Source organism: Natator depressus, chromosome 17, assembly GCF_965152275.1.
Source record: "Natator depressus isolate rNatDep1 chromosome 17, rNatDep2.hap1, whole genome shotgun sequence".
Lineage (NCBI taxonomy): Eukaryota > Metazoa > Chordata > Testudines > Cheloniidae > Natator > Natator depressus.
Genome location: NC_134250.1, coordinates 7303720 through 7317640, shown reverse-complemented (window position 1 = coordinate 7317640; position 13921 = coordinate 7303720). Strand labels below are relative to the sequence as shown.

At 41.6% G+C, this 13921-nt stretch overlaps 1 protein-coding gene across 3 annotated transcripts in view; it reads right to left on the bottom strand.

The window, feature by feature from the left end:
- LHX1 (LIM homeobox 1) overlaps positions 1–13921 on the bottom strand; it is a 394100-nt gene that overhangs the window by 360880 nt on the left and 19299 nt on the right. The window lies entirely within an intron of this gene.

The following is a 13921-nucleotide window of genomic DNA, read 5'->3' as shown; positions in this document are numbered from 1 at the left end:
GCTTACATATGTATAAGCAATTTGCTATATTACAAAGCCCCTGGGGGTGTGTGTGTGTGTGTGTACACGCACGTGTGTTTCTGCGAGTCAGAAGGAAATGCAGATGCATAACATGCCATGAGAAGGCAAACAATTCATTTTGGTTCCCAGGTATTAGATTTCAATCATCAGATCCTGTTATTCACATGGAACAATATGAAATATACGCTGAAATGCCATCATAGTCCCTTTTTCCTCAGAGACAAGTACGCAAAGCCAGGCATCGGCTCTGCGTGAAAACCGCACAGTGTCCCTGCAGGGCTGCAAGATGCAGCAGCAAAAAAAAAAAAAAAAAAAACCAACAACAAAACACAGCTTAAAAAACATTGACTAAACAACAGAGTCATTTGCTAAAGAAATGTGCTGGGAAGGCAAATATTGCCCTTTCGGGCCCGACTGATTTCCTCTACACTTCAACTTGAAGCAACACCAGTATAGTCAATGGAGCTACTTTGGATTGAAACCAGTGTAACTGGGATTACAGTAATAGCCCCTTTTCTCTGCTTGTGAGCCACCCACTACAGAAATGCAAGTCATGGATCAAGATCCTCCGGGCAGGGACTGTCTCTTCCTATGTATTTGTACAGCACCTAGCACAATGAAGTCCTAATGTATGACAGGGGTCCTAAAACACTAGTGCAATACAAATAATAATAATAATAATGGAGTGTTATTACTTCCTCTTTCTTATTTAAAAGTCTGTTTATTTGGCTGGCTTAGGAGGAAGGCAGCAGCTGACATTCAAAAGACCCACAGGTGTAAACAGACATAAGACTAGAGCTGGGTGGCAAATTAATGTTCTGTTTCATGGGAAATTTTGTGATTTAAAAAAAAAAATTCCATTCTGAATCAGAATGACAACAAAAAACAATCAACATTTCCCATGAAACAAACCTCAGGGGGAAAAAAAACATTTCAGGTCAATTGAAACATATTGTTTTGATAAAACTGGAAAATTTTGCTCTGATTTTGACTTTTTACACTTTTTAATTTACATACAAATGAATTTCATTCCAAAAAGTTTGTTTTGAAATAAAAATTCAAATTTTTCTGTTCTGAAAACATTATCTAAACGCTTCATTTAGTTATTTTTTTCCAAGTGACCTTTCTTCAACATTGACACCTTTTCTAAATGTGTCAATTTAGATGAAAATATAATTGGAAAAAAATGTTTCGACAAAAAATTTTCAACCAGCTCTGTTAAGGGCTTTCCTTTTGGCAGAGACCAGAGAGCTCATGAGTGAATTGCCCTGGGATTACTCAAAGATGAACAGGGATCCAGCACCATTTGCTAGCTAGTGGCAGTACAAAGAAGGAGCAGAGGGACTGATGCCAATGATTAAAGGTCAGAGGAGATTCCATAACTGCTACCCTGGCTAGTATCTCTACCCCCTGGGATCCACTGCAGAACAATGCCTGAAGGGAAGAAAAGAACAGACATTCTGAGCTGGCAACAAAAAGAGGTTCTTTTCACAAAAATGTTATGCACAGAGACAATCTTGGTCTAGTGGTCTGAGCTCAGGCATAAGAGCTGAAAACTCCTAACTTTACTCTTAGCTTTGACACAGATTCCTTTTGTGTCCTTGTGCAAATCACTTAACCTTTCTAGGTCTCAATAATTTTCTCATGTATAAAATGAAGGTGACAGTACTCATCCACCTGACAGAGTTATTCCAAGGTTAAAATTTGTAAAATGTTTTAAAGTATTGGTGATCTCATACAAAAAAACTAAAGGATTGCTCTAACTGGAGTCAGGGGGCCAAATTCTCTGAATAAACTAAACATTTATATCAGATAGATACCTACATACTATATAACTGCATACCATATGGCTGTGGGCCTAATTTAATTTACATGAAGACTCCTGTACTTTGCTCTGGCAGTGTAAAGGGGTCTGAAATTGGTTTTCTCTGGTAGAGTGAAGGGCCTTAGTGTAAATGAAAATCAAGCCCAGTGTGTCTGAAATTGGAATCTGGCTGAGTATGGGGTGGGTAAACCTGCCAAAACTGAATGGGTAATGCGAGATCACAGACTCAAAAGTGATATTTGATCAAGTGGGGGTCTGACTTTGCAAATAGCTTTAATATTTTTTAACTAACCAAAATATTTACCTAAGAATAAGATAAAACTCTCAGAACACCTAGCTCATGTAGTATTATATCTACTTTCTGGTAATTGTAATAGAGGAAGACGGAAGGCTTATGATTTTGAAGCATTTTTAACTGGAACTGGTTGGAGAAAAGTCAGCAGAACCATATTCTGTCAGAATATGCAGTTCCATCAAAATCAGAATGCTTTGTGAAATTGGATCAATTTTTCTGGAATTTACCTCAGAAGAAAACTGGGGAAAAGTTTGGACAATGTTGAAATGTTTCAATTTTTCATTTTGAGAAAAAAAAACCCTTTTCCTTTATTTTTAATTATATTATAATATAATGCAAGAGTCAATATTGAAACAAACGGTTTTAATTGAACCAACAGAATATTTTTTCAGAATTTTCCTTCACAGAGAATTTCAAAATGTGTGTGTTTGGTTCCTAATCGGAATGAAGCCAAATTTCAAAAATCTCAAAATCCTTTGCAAATCAGAACTTCTGTCCTCTGCAGCACTGTACTTGTGACCACAATATATTCATCACAAGATGCACTAACGCATCGACTAGAAAGCCAGCATTTTAAAGACATTAGAGGAGGAACGCATCTCTATTTTAAAACCATAAAATGGGGGAAACTAACCAAGATTATGAACTGGCACAACAGCCACGTGTACCATAAAAGCAATAAGCATTGGAAACACTGCCGGAGTTGTTTAAATGGACTGAGAACCTTTCTTGAACAGTAAGACGATGGGAACATGTTTTACAACAGGAAAGTAGCATCAAGGGAGAGAAATAAGGAAGATGAAAATGTGGTTATCACAATAGTTTACCTATTCTGCATGCATACTATGGGCTAAATTTCACCCCCAGCTATGTACGTGCTGTGCATCCGCGGTGCAGTCTTGACTTCCATGGGAGCTACAGGCACATACTTGGAGACAGAATTTGGCCCCCTGTATCAAAAAACACACAGCTGATGGTACACCAGTGATAGCAAATCATTACAACATTGCAAAACTTCCATGCTATGCGGGACACATGCAATATATTTGGAAACAAAAAAGAAAACCCATTAAGGCCTTAATTTCTAACAATGACGCGCAATTATACAGGCATAACCACACACACCACAAAGTGAAGATGAGTGTGCACCATTGTATGCACAACTTCCATGATTGTGCCCTCACTCTTGAGTATTTCCACTCACAAATGGCCAGCCATGTATGTAAGTGCCTGTATGTATATGCAGATACCAAACTTCCACAAGTAATCACAGTTATTGTGTCTATAAATTAGGCTAACACTTGATCATATTCTCTATCTAGAGTTGTTGTTTCTTGGCTTGGATTTTTTTTAATATGATGCCTTCATTGCACTAATCCAGCCTTTGTTTATATGCTGATAATGTGACTCACCCATGTTTCCAAATGGCAAATTCATCATAAAAAAGGAACCACACAATCAAAGAATTCTGCAGGTTCAAGGAGGAAGTGGGGGACTATTAACCTATGTAAGCTTGACAGGAATGTCACAGTGCTTTCCAATTATGCTTGCAATTGCCTATGCATTTCTGCATGTGCAGTTTAATGCCCATCTTTATCAAAATCAGCCCCTTGTTGTAAATCTCAACAAAAAAAAACCTTTTTTATTCAATTGCCCCTTTCCACCAACAAAAAGTATTAACATTCAATAAAAGAACACACTCTTTAAAGAAGACATTACCTACCCAAGCCATGCAAACAAACACTTCACCACTTTATAATCTCACACATGGAATGAACATCATCGTTCCCTTTGGTGCTTTAAAACAGTAGCTACATAAAATTACTAAAACGCGTAACAGCAAACCATCCTGTTCCAAAATCCCTGAAATAAAACAGAAAGCTCTCAGTGCCTCCTGTCTCTGGGTGCCTTCTTCCTCTCCTGTACACAGACTGGGGCTCTAAATCGTCTCCCCCAATCCGTACATGAGAACCAGAAGTTTGATGGGTCACATTTGCTTTGCCAACTCTTTTTTTCAAGTAAGTCAAATGGTGTCATTATTATTAAATGTCAAGGTAACTAGGCCAGATCCTCAGCTGATGAAAATGGACTCCGTTCCACTGAGGATCTGGCCCATTTATTTCAATGCTGTTATTCTAATTTACAGAGCCACATCTAGCCCTGAAGGTTTAGCACGTCAGTGCAATATGTTCCCAATTGTCATTTTGATCTTGCAACCCTTATTTATATAACCGACGAAAGACAGCTATTGGGTTCACATTGGAAAGATTTGACAATGGAGCCAGGCCTTGGTGGGTTTCACTTTGCAGTGGTTTGTGTGAATGAGTCTTAGGATTTCAAACACACCCCAAGTTCCAAAATGTACTGACCCTGGGTTCATCTTCAGGCCCAAAGCTGGTTGTAACCCTTTCCCTGCTGATCCAGCCCATGCAGTCTTGCTGTCATGCCCTAAAAATCCCCACTGAAATTAGTGCAATGCTAGGAAGTACTTGAAACATTGAGCAATACAGCAGGTTTGTTCTACTCGGATGTATCAGCGACATGCAAGAGCAATCAAGCGGGTAACAGATATGGATAATAAATCACAGGGCTAATAATGAAAATTCAGAAGATGATACATTGCCCAGCCAAAGTGCTCTTAGCATAGACAACCACTGGGTGCTATCTTGTAAGCTATGGAGAGACGCTCACTTGCAACATTTCACATGGGAGCTTCACAGCAACCTTCTGTATTTTTGTACCCAATCCCAAAATGTTCCCTGGTGTTCCATAGGAAGGTATCTTTCTGACATCCTTCTAAGAGGAAGTTTGATCTTTTGGGTAAAAAGTCTCAAACTCAGGACAACTGGGGATTTTTTTTTTTTTTTTACTGGCTGTGCCACTCACTTGCTGGATGACTTTGGGCAAACCACTTCACATATCTGTGACTCAGCTTCCCCCTCCATCTACTCCTAATGGGCATTGTAATACTCATCTCGGAGGAGCAATGTGAGCCTTAATTCATTCATGTTCGTGAAGCCCTTTCAGAGCCTCAGATGGAAAGAACGTAAGCACTAATGTTAATACCCACAATAACAATGTCATCTTGACATTTGGCATCAGGGCATCCACAGCAGAAAAGTCCAAAAATGACTAAAGCATTAGAGGTTTGGATGGGAGTCTAGGGAACTAACCCACAAAATGGGGGTTCCTTAAAAGAGAGGAAGGGTGCTCTAGCAATTGAGGCACTAGCCTAGGATTCATGAGACCTGAGTTCATTTACCTGGCTTGCCACAGAATCCCTGTGCGACCTTGGGCAAGGGGAGGTTGTGGAATCTCCATCATTGGCGATTTTTAAGAGCAGGTTAGACAAACACCTGTCAGGGATGGTCTAGATAATACTTAGTCTTGCCATGAGTGCAGGGGACTGGACTAGATGACCTTTCGAGGTCCCTTCCAGGCCTACACTTCTATGATTCTAGTTAGTCTCTCTCTACATCTTAGTTCCCCACCTGTAAAATGGGGATGCTATCATTCCCTACCCCACAGGGGTACTGTGAGGATATATACAGTGTGAGGTATTCCAGTAACGGGGGGACAGATAAGCATATTTTTAAAAGAGGCACACACCTTGTAACAGATGGCGACCTACATTTGGGGGGAAACAGCTTTATCTCTTAAGAGCAGAAACAAAAAGAACTGGACCAGCCTGGATGATGAAAAATGTAAAGTGAAAGTGGAAGCACAACAGCTATGGGCCCTTTTTTGTTAGAAATGCTTGATTTACAGCAAGGCTGTAATTTTGCAGGATAATAAGATCAAGTTAGTGGCAAAGGGGGAAAATAATATCTGAGCTTTGGGGAGAGGGGGAAGGAGGTTGGTGAAAATGCTGATATTTACTTACTGTAAATGTTGAGCCTATAAAATGTTCCCTCACACAGCAGCCTAAAGTGCCAGGCAGACGACAACAGTAGCATGCTTGAATGAAGTTGTATATTGTTTTGTGAAAGCAGCAGCTCACAGCGGAACTCAGATTAACAACAACATGGGTCTTCTCGGTGTAATTTACAAAAACATACCAACACTTTCGGATCGCGTCTGAGCCTGGCAAAACTGCTGGATTCGGCACTAATGCAGCTGCTGACATGAATGTATCTTTTTACCAAAGGTGAGAGGGAATCAATTTCCGGGGTGCTGTCTGAAGAGCCACGAATGCTAGCAATACTAAGACAAAGGAATTTAGGCCTGCTCATAAAACGTGCCTCTCTTACTAAGAGATGTTTGCAAGGAAGCATTGCCTAGCGGAAGGAGATGCAGACACTGTTTAAAATAGCACTGCAAGCTCAACCTCACACGGGCTGTTCCTGAAGCCCGGCTAACAGACAATGCTTGCTGGGGATGCTGGAGGTGACCTAGGTTCTAGCTCTACCTCTGGCATCTTTTTATAAAATGCATTTTTTAAGGGGCATTAATTCTTTGGGGCTTAATGAGGTGTGCGCATCTTCTGGTGCACTTGAAAATACGGGGCCACATTGTGCTCTCAGTTCTGACAGCATAAACCTGGAGAAGCTCTGCCAAAGTCAATTCCGGGCTGGGGAAATAGAGAATAAAATTTGCCTGCCTGCCCCCGCCCACCCCCCAGTGCCTAGCTTGTGACGTTTGCTCCCAACATGGCCTCTCGTTTCCCATCCACCGATGACAGCTCAAGAATGAGCTCTTTGGCTGCAGAGGAAGATTTAGAGTAATATGCCCGTTCTATTTACACAACAGAAATGTTTGCATAGGTCTGCTCTGGACCTAGGTTCTAGTCTCACCTCTAACTGCACCCAGTGCCTGTCTTTTTCTTAATTGTCATGTTTGTCTATTTAATGAGGTGTGTAGCAGCCTCCAGTGGTGGACAGCAGAAAGCCACACAGTTAAACTGTTAGAACTACTGTGAATTAGGGTGAGATTTCTTTTTTCTTCTACGCAATAGATGGGTTAGCCATTTCTAAAGTCTGCTGGAGACCATTTACTTGCACAAGGAGGTGACTCCAGCCCTTCAGAGCACAAATTTATCTATGGCAGGAGGGGAATCCACGGTTGGTTTTTAACCCCACTGTAACACTCTCCACTCTCACACATGGCATTCAAACAGCATTTTCAGCTGTCATTTGTTAGACTTCAGCAACAAATACTAGCTTCCTCTACCACTAGAGTCCAAATTCCAGCCAGAATCATCCCTGTCTTCCCCTACTTCCACAAATCTGAGCGCCAAGGCAGGTTTGGGTCTTCCACTTCCACCACTTCTCCCAGTGCAGTGGGTTCCATTGTAGCTGAGGCCCTCTGCAGCCACACAGGAGGGGCCAAGATGTGTGGCCCTCTGTAGCGAATCGGTTCACTGACCCTGTCACCTTAGGTGAGACATTTAACATTCTACATCTCAGTTTACCCATTTGTTAAGATGGGGATGGGGAGAATTCTGTGGTGCCTACTCTGGTTTTAATCAATTCGCATGCAGGCAATGCTCTCAGTGGTATTGTCTGGGGTTTTGCCTCATGAAGGTGTGAGTAAAAGCTGAGTAGAGACCTCTAAATTTTTTCCTATAATAATATTTACTGTACCTTCTGCACAGGGGTGGCTGAGAGGTTCCTTTCAGAGTTGCAAAAGCAATCTGAGATTGGTGAAGTATGTAGTGATGCAACTGTTATGCCTTGTTTTCACTCTGCTACACCCTTAGGGTGGCCGGCCAGTAAAGGCAGTGGCTATTTTGTGAAGCAGAGTTGGTGCATCATGCAGCAGAGACCACACTCTGTGCTCTCTCACCAGGATTTTATTCCTCCTTGTTTAGTCATCGCCCTTCGTCGAAGGAGCAGGTCAATCACACTGGAAAGTTCTATATATTGTAAAAGAAACTATAAAAGTGCTGAAGGCAAAAGAGGCTCTGTAAGTGCAAAGTAGGACTCTCTCAGACAAACTGCATGATATCCAGGCTCCATTAAAGTCAATGAGACAGTATTTATTCACTTTTTCGGATCGCAGACTACTCATCTCCTTTCTTAAGGCCTGAACTGGAGCCTTCTGAAATCCACAGACAGACAAGCCCTTATTCTCTCTGACACTGAAAGAGGGGTGAGGTGGGGGAGAAAAATTGGTATTAAACTAGATTCCTCCCACCACGCCTCTCCCTCTGATTTTCAAGCTCACATCCATATACAAACAAATCCCAGAATGCAGTTACAATCTCACCCAGAAAGGTGTGTCATTCTGTCAGTGCTCCCCTCAGATCCCCCCATGCCTGGAGCAGCTGGATCTTCCCACTGGCTCAGCCGTGTAATTTTCTGCCACTTCTTAATGAGACAGTGCAATTTTTAAGTGGATTCTTCCACAAAAGGTTAATGAGAACTGGCTTGGGCTTGCAAGATACAGCTAAGAAGGGCCAGATATGGGTTCTGATGAAAACCTTCATTGTCGCTTTGTAGGGATAGATAATGTATTGTGACAGAATGTGCTAGCTGATATTGGTTTGCAAAGGCCTCTCTCATGTAGCCTGGATCTAGGCTCCTATTTAATCTTCTTTATAATAAAGGGTTCTTTTCCTAAAACAGAGACAGAAGTTTCAGTGTACAGAATTCTCAGGTTCTTCTTCTCCTTTCAGTTATCTGTTGGTACCCAGACAATATGAGTGCTTTAGAAACAGATTAGATTCCATAATAATGAATATGGGATGGGTGGATGGATCACCGCAATATTTTTTTCTCCAAATACTTATCCAACTGTTTGAAAAATCGTTTCCAAGTATTTTTCTTCTGGTTACCATTGGAAGTGTGCTAGCCAGACAGGCCTGATTTACCACTCAGGACTCCAGAATGCACTAGTAGTGAAGACTCCTGGCTTCTACTCCCGGCTCTGGGTGTCGCATCAGTGCCACCGATATATATTTGCCATTTCCCTCTGTTGATTTATCTCATTTCAGTCACTTCCAGCACTTCACTTGCTTTTCCCAAATGCTAAAATTCAACATCTCCTGCCTCTTTTTTCGGTTTATTGTTTATGACAAACTTGAACAGACGGTGGCCATTCCTGTACTTAGATGCACAGTATCGCTAATCAACATGAAATGTCAACCAGTAGGAGGCCCCAAACCATTTCTTTTAGTTTACATCACATATAAGCAGCACTATATCAAGTCTACTAACTCAGGCTCTGATCCAGCAGTCCTTTTGCAGACAAAGCTCCCATTGTTTTCAGTGGAGTTACACCAGGAAGGATTTGGGCTCAGTGAATTTGCAACAGTGTATCTAAGGGTTTGTCCATACAGGGACATCCATGAAAGTTAATCTGAATTAACTGAAGGTGTGAAATTGAAGTGCATTAGTGGACACTGTTAATCAGAATTGAAGTGGCCTTAATTCAGTTTAGTTTAATTCACTTTGGAAGTTAGTTAATTCTGATTAATTTTACTGGATGTCCCTGTGTAGATAAGCACTACAAGAATAATTTGGTCCACTGACCGGAACAGTAGGGGCAGAATTTTGCCCTGACATATATAAATTCAGTTCCCCATGACTCCTACTCAGTGGTAAATTGACCTCTACATCTAGCTGAAATATCCAAACCCCTTTAGATTTCTAGCTCTTCGTCTTGTTGGTCCTTCTCACTCAGTGGCTCTCCTACCATATTTACTCCATTTGTAAACTGCAATTTTGAACCTTAACAAATCCCTCACCTGTGGTTCCTCCAAGGTCATCTCTCTGTTACTAAAAAGGCGTGCCTACCCTACTCACACAGGCGTAAATTTTGAAGAACTTAGCCTCTTAGGGGCAAAGTGGAAAATATGGACATGGACAGAGAATCCATTCAATTGTCATGTGCTTCTTCCACATTTGTGTGTCACTATTATTAACAGATGTGGCTGGTTTCCTTCCTCTTCTCCCCCGGACAATCCCCCCAATAGATAGTCTTACCTTTTGTGGAGTAGCAGCAGCAGCTTGGACACTTGATGGAATGTGGGAACCAATAAAAAAAAACATTCATGAAAATGACCATTTCAAGAGAGATAAAATATCATTATGTGAAATGGATTTGCTGGCACTGCTCACCAAATTTAGCACCTATTAAATTACAGACACCATTATTCCTCTTATACAGAAAATTCTGAAACTTTCCCTCAAAGATATATTTTATTGTTTTAAGTGGGGTTTAAAGCCATTTTGTTCCTTGTGATAAATCTCTGCATATGAATTTTCTTAGCGATATAATGCATTATTGTTCTGCTAAAAGCCTTACTGAAAAAATGTAATAGGACAATACGCCCCTCTGCCACATGACAAAAAAATTAAGGGGTTATTTTGCAGCAGAGAGAGATTTTCCCTAGGGCGGGTATTTGTGGTGGTGGGTGTTGAACTTTTGATTTTCTCCTGATACGTAGGTTGCTGGTTAGTAAGTTGAATTTCCCCATCAGGAGTGTTTAACCAGCAAATATTGGTCAATATTTACAATGTACTGAGGAAACCAGTCTTAGTAAGTGATATAACTTTATTGCACTAACCTTACTAAAGAGAGTATCAACTTACATCATACCAAGTCTCCTTATATAAGGAATCCCGGGAAGTCCTCAACCCATGGTTTTTTTTGGATTATTAAATTCTCTCATGCTTTCCTTCTGGATTCTTCATTTTTCTAAACTTTGTCTCCCCATCAGCTAAACTGCCGGTCGGTTTGATTAATAAAATTAATGTCTGAACACATACACCAATCAAATTGTGTTCTTTAGGAAGTATTCTTTGGTTGAGTGCCGGGACTACCAGCTGTCAAGGAAGGAGTATCCTGAGAGCCTACAAGTCAGACTTTCTCTCCTCTAGCTGGCCATTTGGCTAAAAGCAACCAGACTAATTAGCCAGAACATTAAAGCGCAAAGGCAGTTAAGTCATAGAAAAAAGTCAAATGGGGAGAATGTGGTAGGATGGAGAAGATGCCCTGGGAAGCGAGAATGATTTTGCAATATTGTGCTGTAGAAAAGCACTACTAGGAATCCTTTCTAAGGGTGCCTGAAGGAAACCACAAGTCATAACTGCTTCCTACTGGATGTTATTGTAGACACTTGTGCAGGAGAACTAAAAGCATGGAGGGGAAATGAGAGGAAGACCTGTCCCATTTGATCACTTGAGCATAGGAGAAACAAAAGGATGTGGACGCACCTTCACCGCCAATTTTTTTGCTTTTTAACATTAAGAAACTTTGAAACACCTGCAGTGGGAAACAAAAGGTTAATTAAAAAGAACCCCAGTCTTTGCACTAAGCGGATTGCTGGGACTCCTGCCAGCCTGGGAAGGTTAAAAAGCTCAAGCATGCGTGGGCTGCGGGGGGAATGGCTAAAATTTACAGCCAGCTCCCTGGAAAGTCACAGTTCAGCTGTTCTCCCAGAGCAGGTGCTCATGGGAGCGGGCCTGTCCCTTTCAAAGCGTGAAGATTGATGAAGCCTTCGGTCTCACCAACTGTAAATATACAACCAGCCTTGTCAGAGCAGGTTTGTAACATCACTCGCTGACAGCAAGAAATTTTTTTAACCTCCTAAACACACACACACACACACACACCAAACAAGGTTTTCTCAGCAAATAGAAAAAGTTAGTAAATAACACTGTGGGAAATACAGTCGTGTTGTGGACGCCTGGGGGGATAATGTGCAGAGGGCCCAGGTGAGGCTCGCTTTAATTCTGTCCTTTAGAAAACAAACAAACAAACAAACAAATGAACGAAATAATCTTCCTTTGAAATCACAATTCGTGGCTGAGTCCTGCAAGGTGGGCTGAGCTACTGCGGTGATTGGGTGCCAATATAGGACCCTGGATAAATTAGATATGTTAGATAAATGGCTGCTGAGCATCCCCAAGTGAAGTTGAGGCACTCTGGAGTTTACAGGAATGGCCCCATGAAGAACAAAAACAACATTAAAATGACACTTTGCCCTTTGTCTGCCATCTGGGGATCCAAAGCACCTTGCAAACATTAATGAATTAACTCTCACAACTGCTCCCTGTGTGGAGGGGACATATTATCCTCATTAGAAAGGAGAGAAAACAGACAAAGAAGCTGAAGCTAAGATTTTCAAAGAGGCCCATCGGAGTTCAGTGCCCAACTCCCATTCCTGCCTAAATGACTCGTCCGTGGCCACGCAGTAAGCCTGCGGAGAGCCAAGTCTCCTGACTCCCAGTTTAACTTACAAGACAAGAAACAAAGAATGGGAGGAGCTGGAAGCAATATCAAAGGAGGCTGCTCAGGGTAATGACTGGTGCATGGGTAATTACCCTCTTGGTCTCCGTTTCTTTGCTTTTGCGTTGTGTGTGTAATACACATCCAACCTGTCCTCTCCTGAGCCATAATTAATGGGCAAATTTCATGCAAGCACTATGGCAGAAGTGTGTCCTCAGGAGGTGTCTGAGTGAGGAGAAGGCAGTGCCCTTCAGGAGTAGCTTAGGGTGGGTGTCTCAGCATCTGGTTAATCAAGCAAATGGCTCAATAGCAGAGGTCAGGTCAGATGTTCCCCAAACCCACAGTTATTGGTGCTTCTGATGATTAAAGAAGAATGATGCAAGAGTAAGACATAATGTGTCATGGAGCACTCCAGCACCTGGGACGAGGAGGCATGGGGGAGAGAGGACAGGATTAACCCAGGGGGAAGGGCCAATTTTATCTCCCTTCACCCCTTCTTTCAGATCTAACATAGAGACCTGAGAGAGAGACAGACGAGGAGAGTCCTGAATGGCAGACCCACCCTCCCCCCCCGACCTTGGTCTGAGCCTACACTAGAAGAGTAAAAGCATGGGCACTCTTACTTTCCCTCCACCGATGGACATCCAAGGGGCATAGGGACATCCAGAAGAAAAGCAGAGCACAGATGGGGCCTGATCCAAATCCTACTGAAATCAACCAGCGTCTTTCCATTGACATCAATGGGCACTGAATTAGGTCCTTGATGACCAAACTACTTTAGACTGTAGGAAGCAACACTGTTATTCCCGTATATGAGTGTTTCTTGATAATCTAGTACTTGAATTCACTTCTATCATTACAGTACCTATGACTGGTTAAACCAAAATCATTCTCCAGTATCCTTTGCCCTTTTCTTCCCCCAGGAAATATTTCTCGGTTGTCCTTTCTCCAAGGCAAAATTTCTGGGTAATAGGAACTTGTTACCTCATATCCTAAGAAAAATTTCACGTTTGATTTTATGCATGGGGAGAGGGGCGGGAAGGGAGAGAGAGATTAAATTGGCTATTTTAGGAAATGCATAAAAAAATTCTGATTACCCCAAAATTTTGCCTTAAAAGAAAGTCAGCATTTCTTTTCTGGTCCGCTGCATCTGTTTTATAACTTGTTTCTGCTTATTTTTAATAGATCAGCCAGAGACAACGCTTCTTCCTCTTCACCAGGGCCTGCTGAAGCATTTCTTGTGTATCCAAAACTCCCATGCAAGTCAGGCCCCAGATCGTTGTTTTCAGTTTTTTAAACCCCTCTGTTTATCACTTTCTATCTCCCTAACAAAACCACCTTGGCCTTTGCAGGCCTTGCTCGCATTTAGAGTGATATGGGATGAATTTCAATTGCACCCACTTCAAAATATTAAAAAAGAAAAGAAAAGAACAATAATAATGGAACTAACAGGACATTTGCAAACCATCATATTGTTCATTCTGTTTGTATGTTATATTCCTTATCCCCAATTCTTTGACTGTCTTGTCTATTTAGATTGTAAGTTCTTTGGGGGGTACTGATTGTCATTGTCTCTTAACATATGTCACCTAACACAAAGGGGTCCA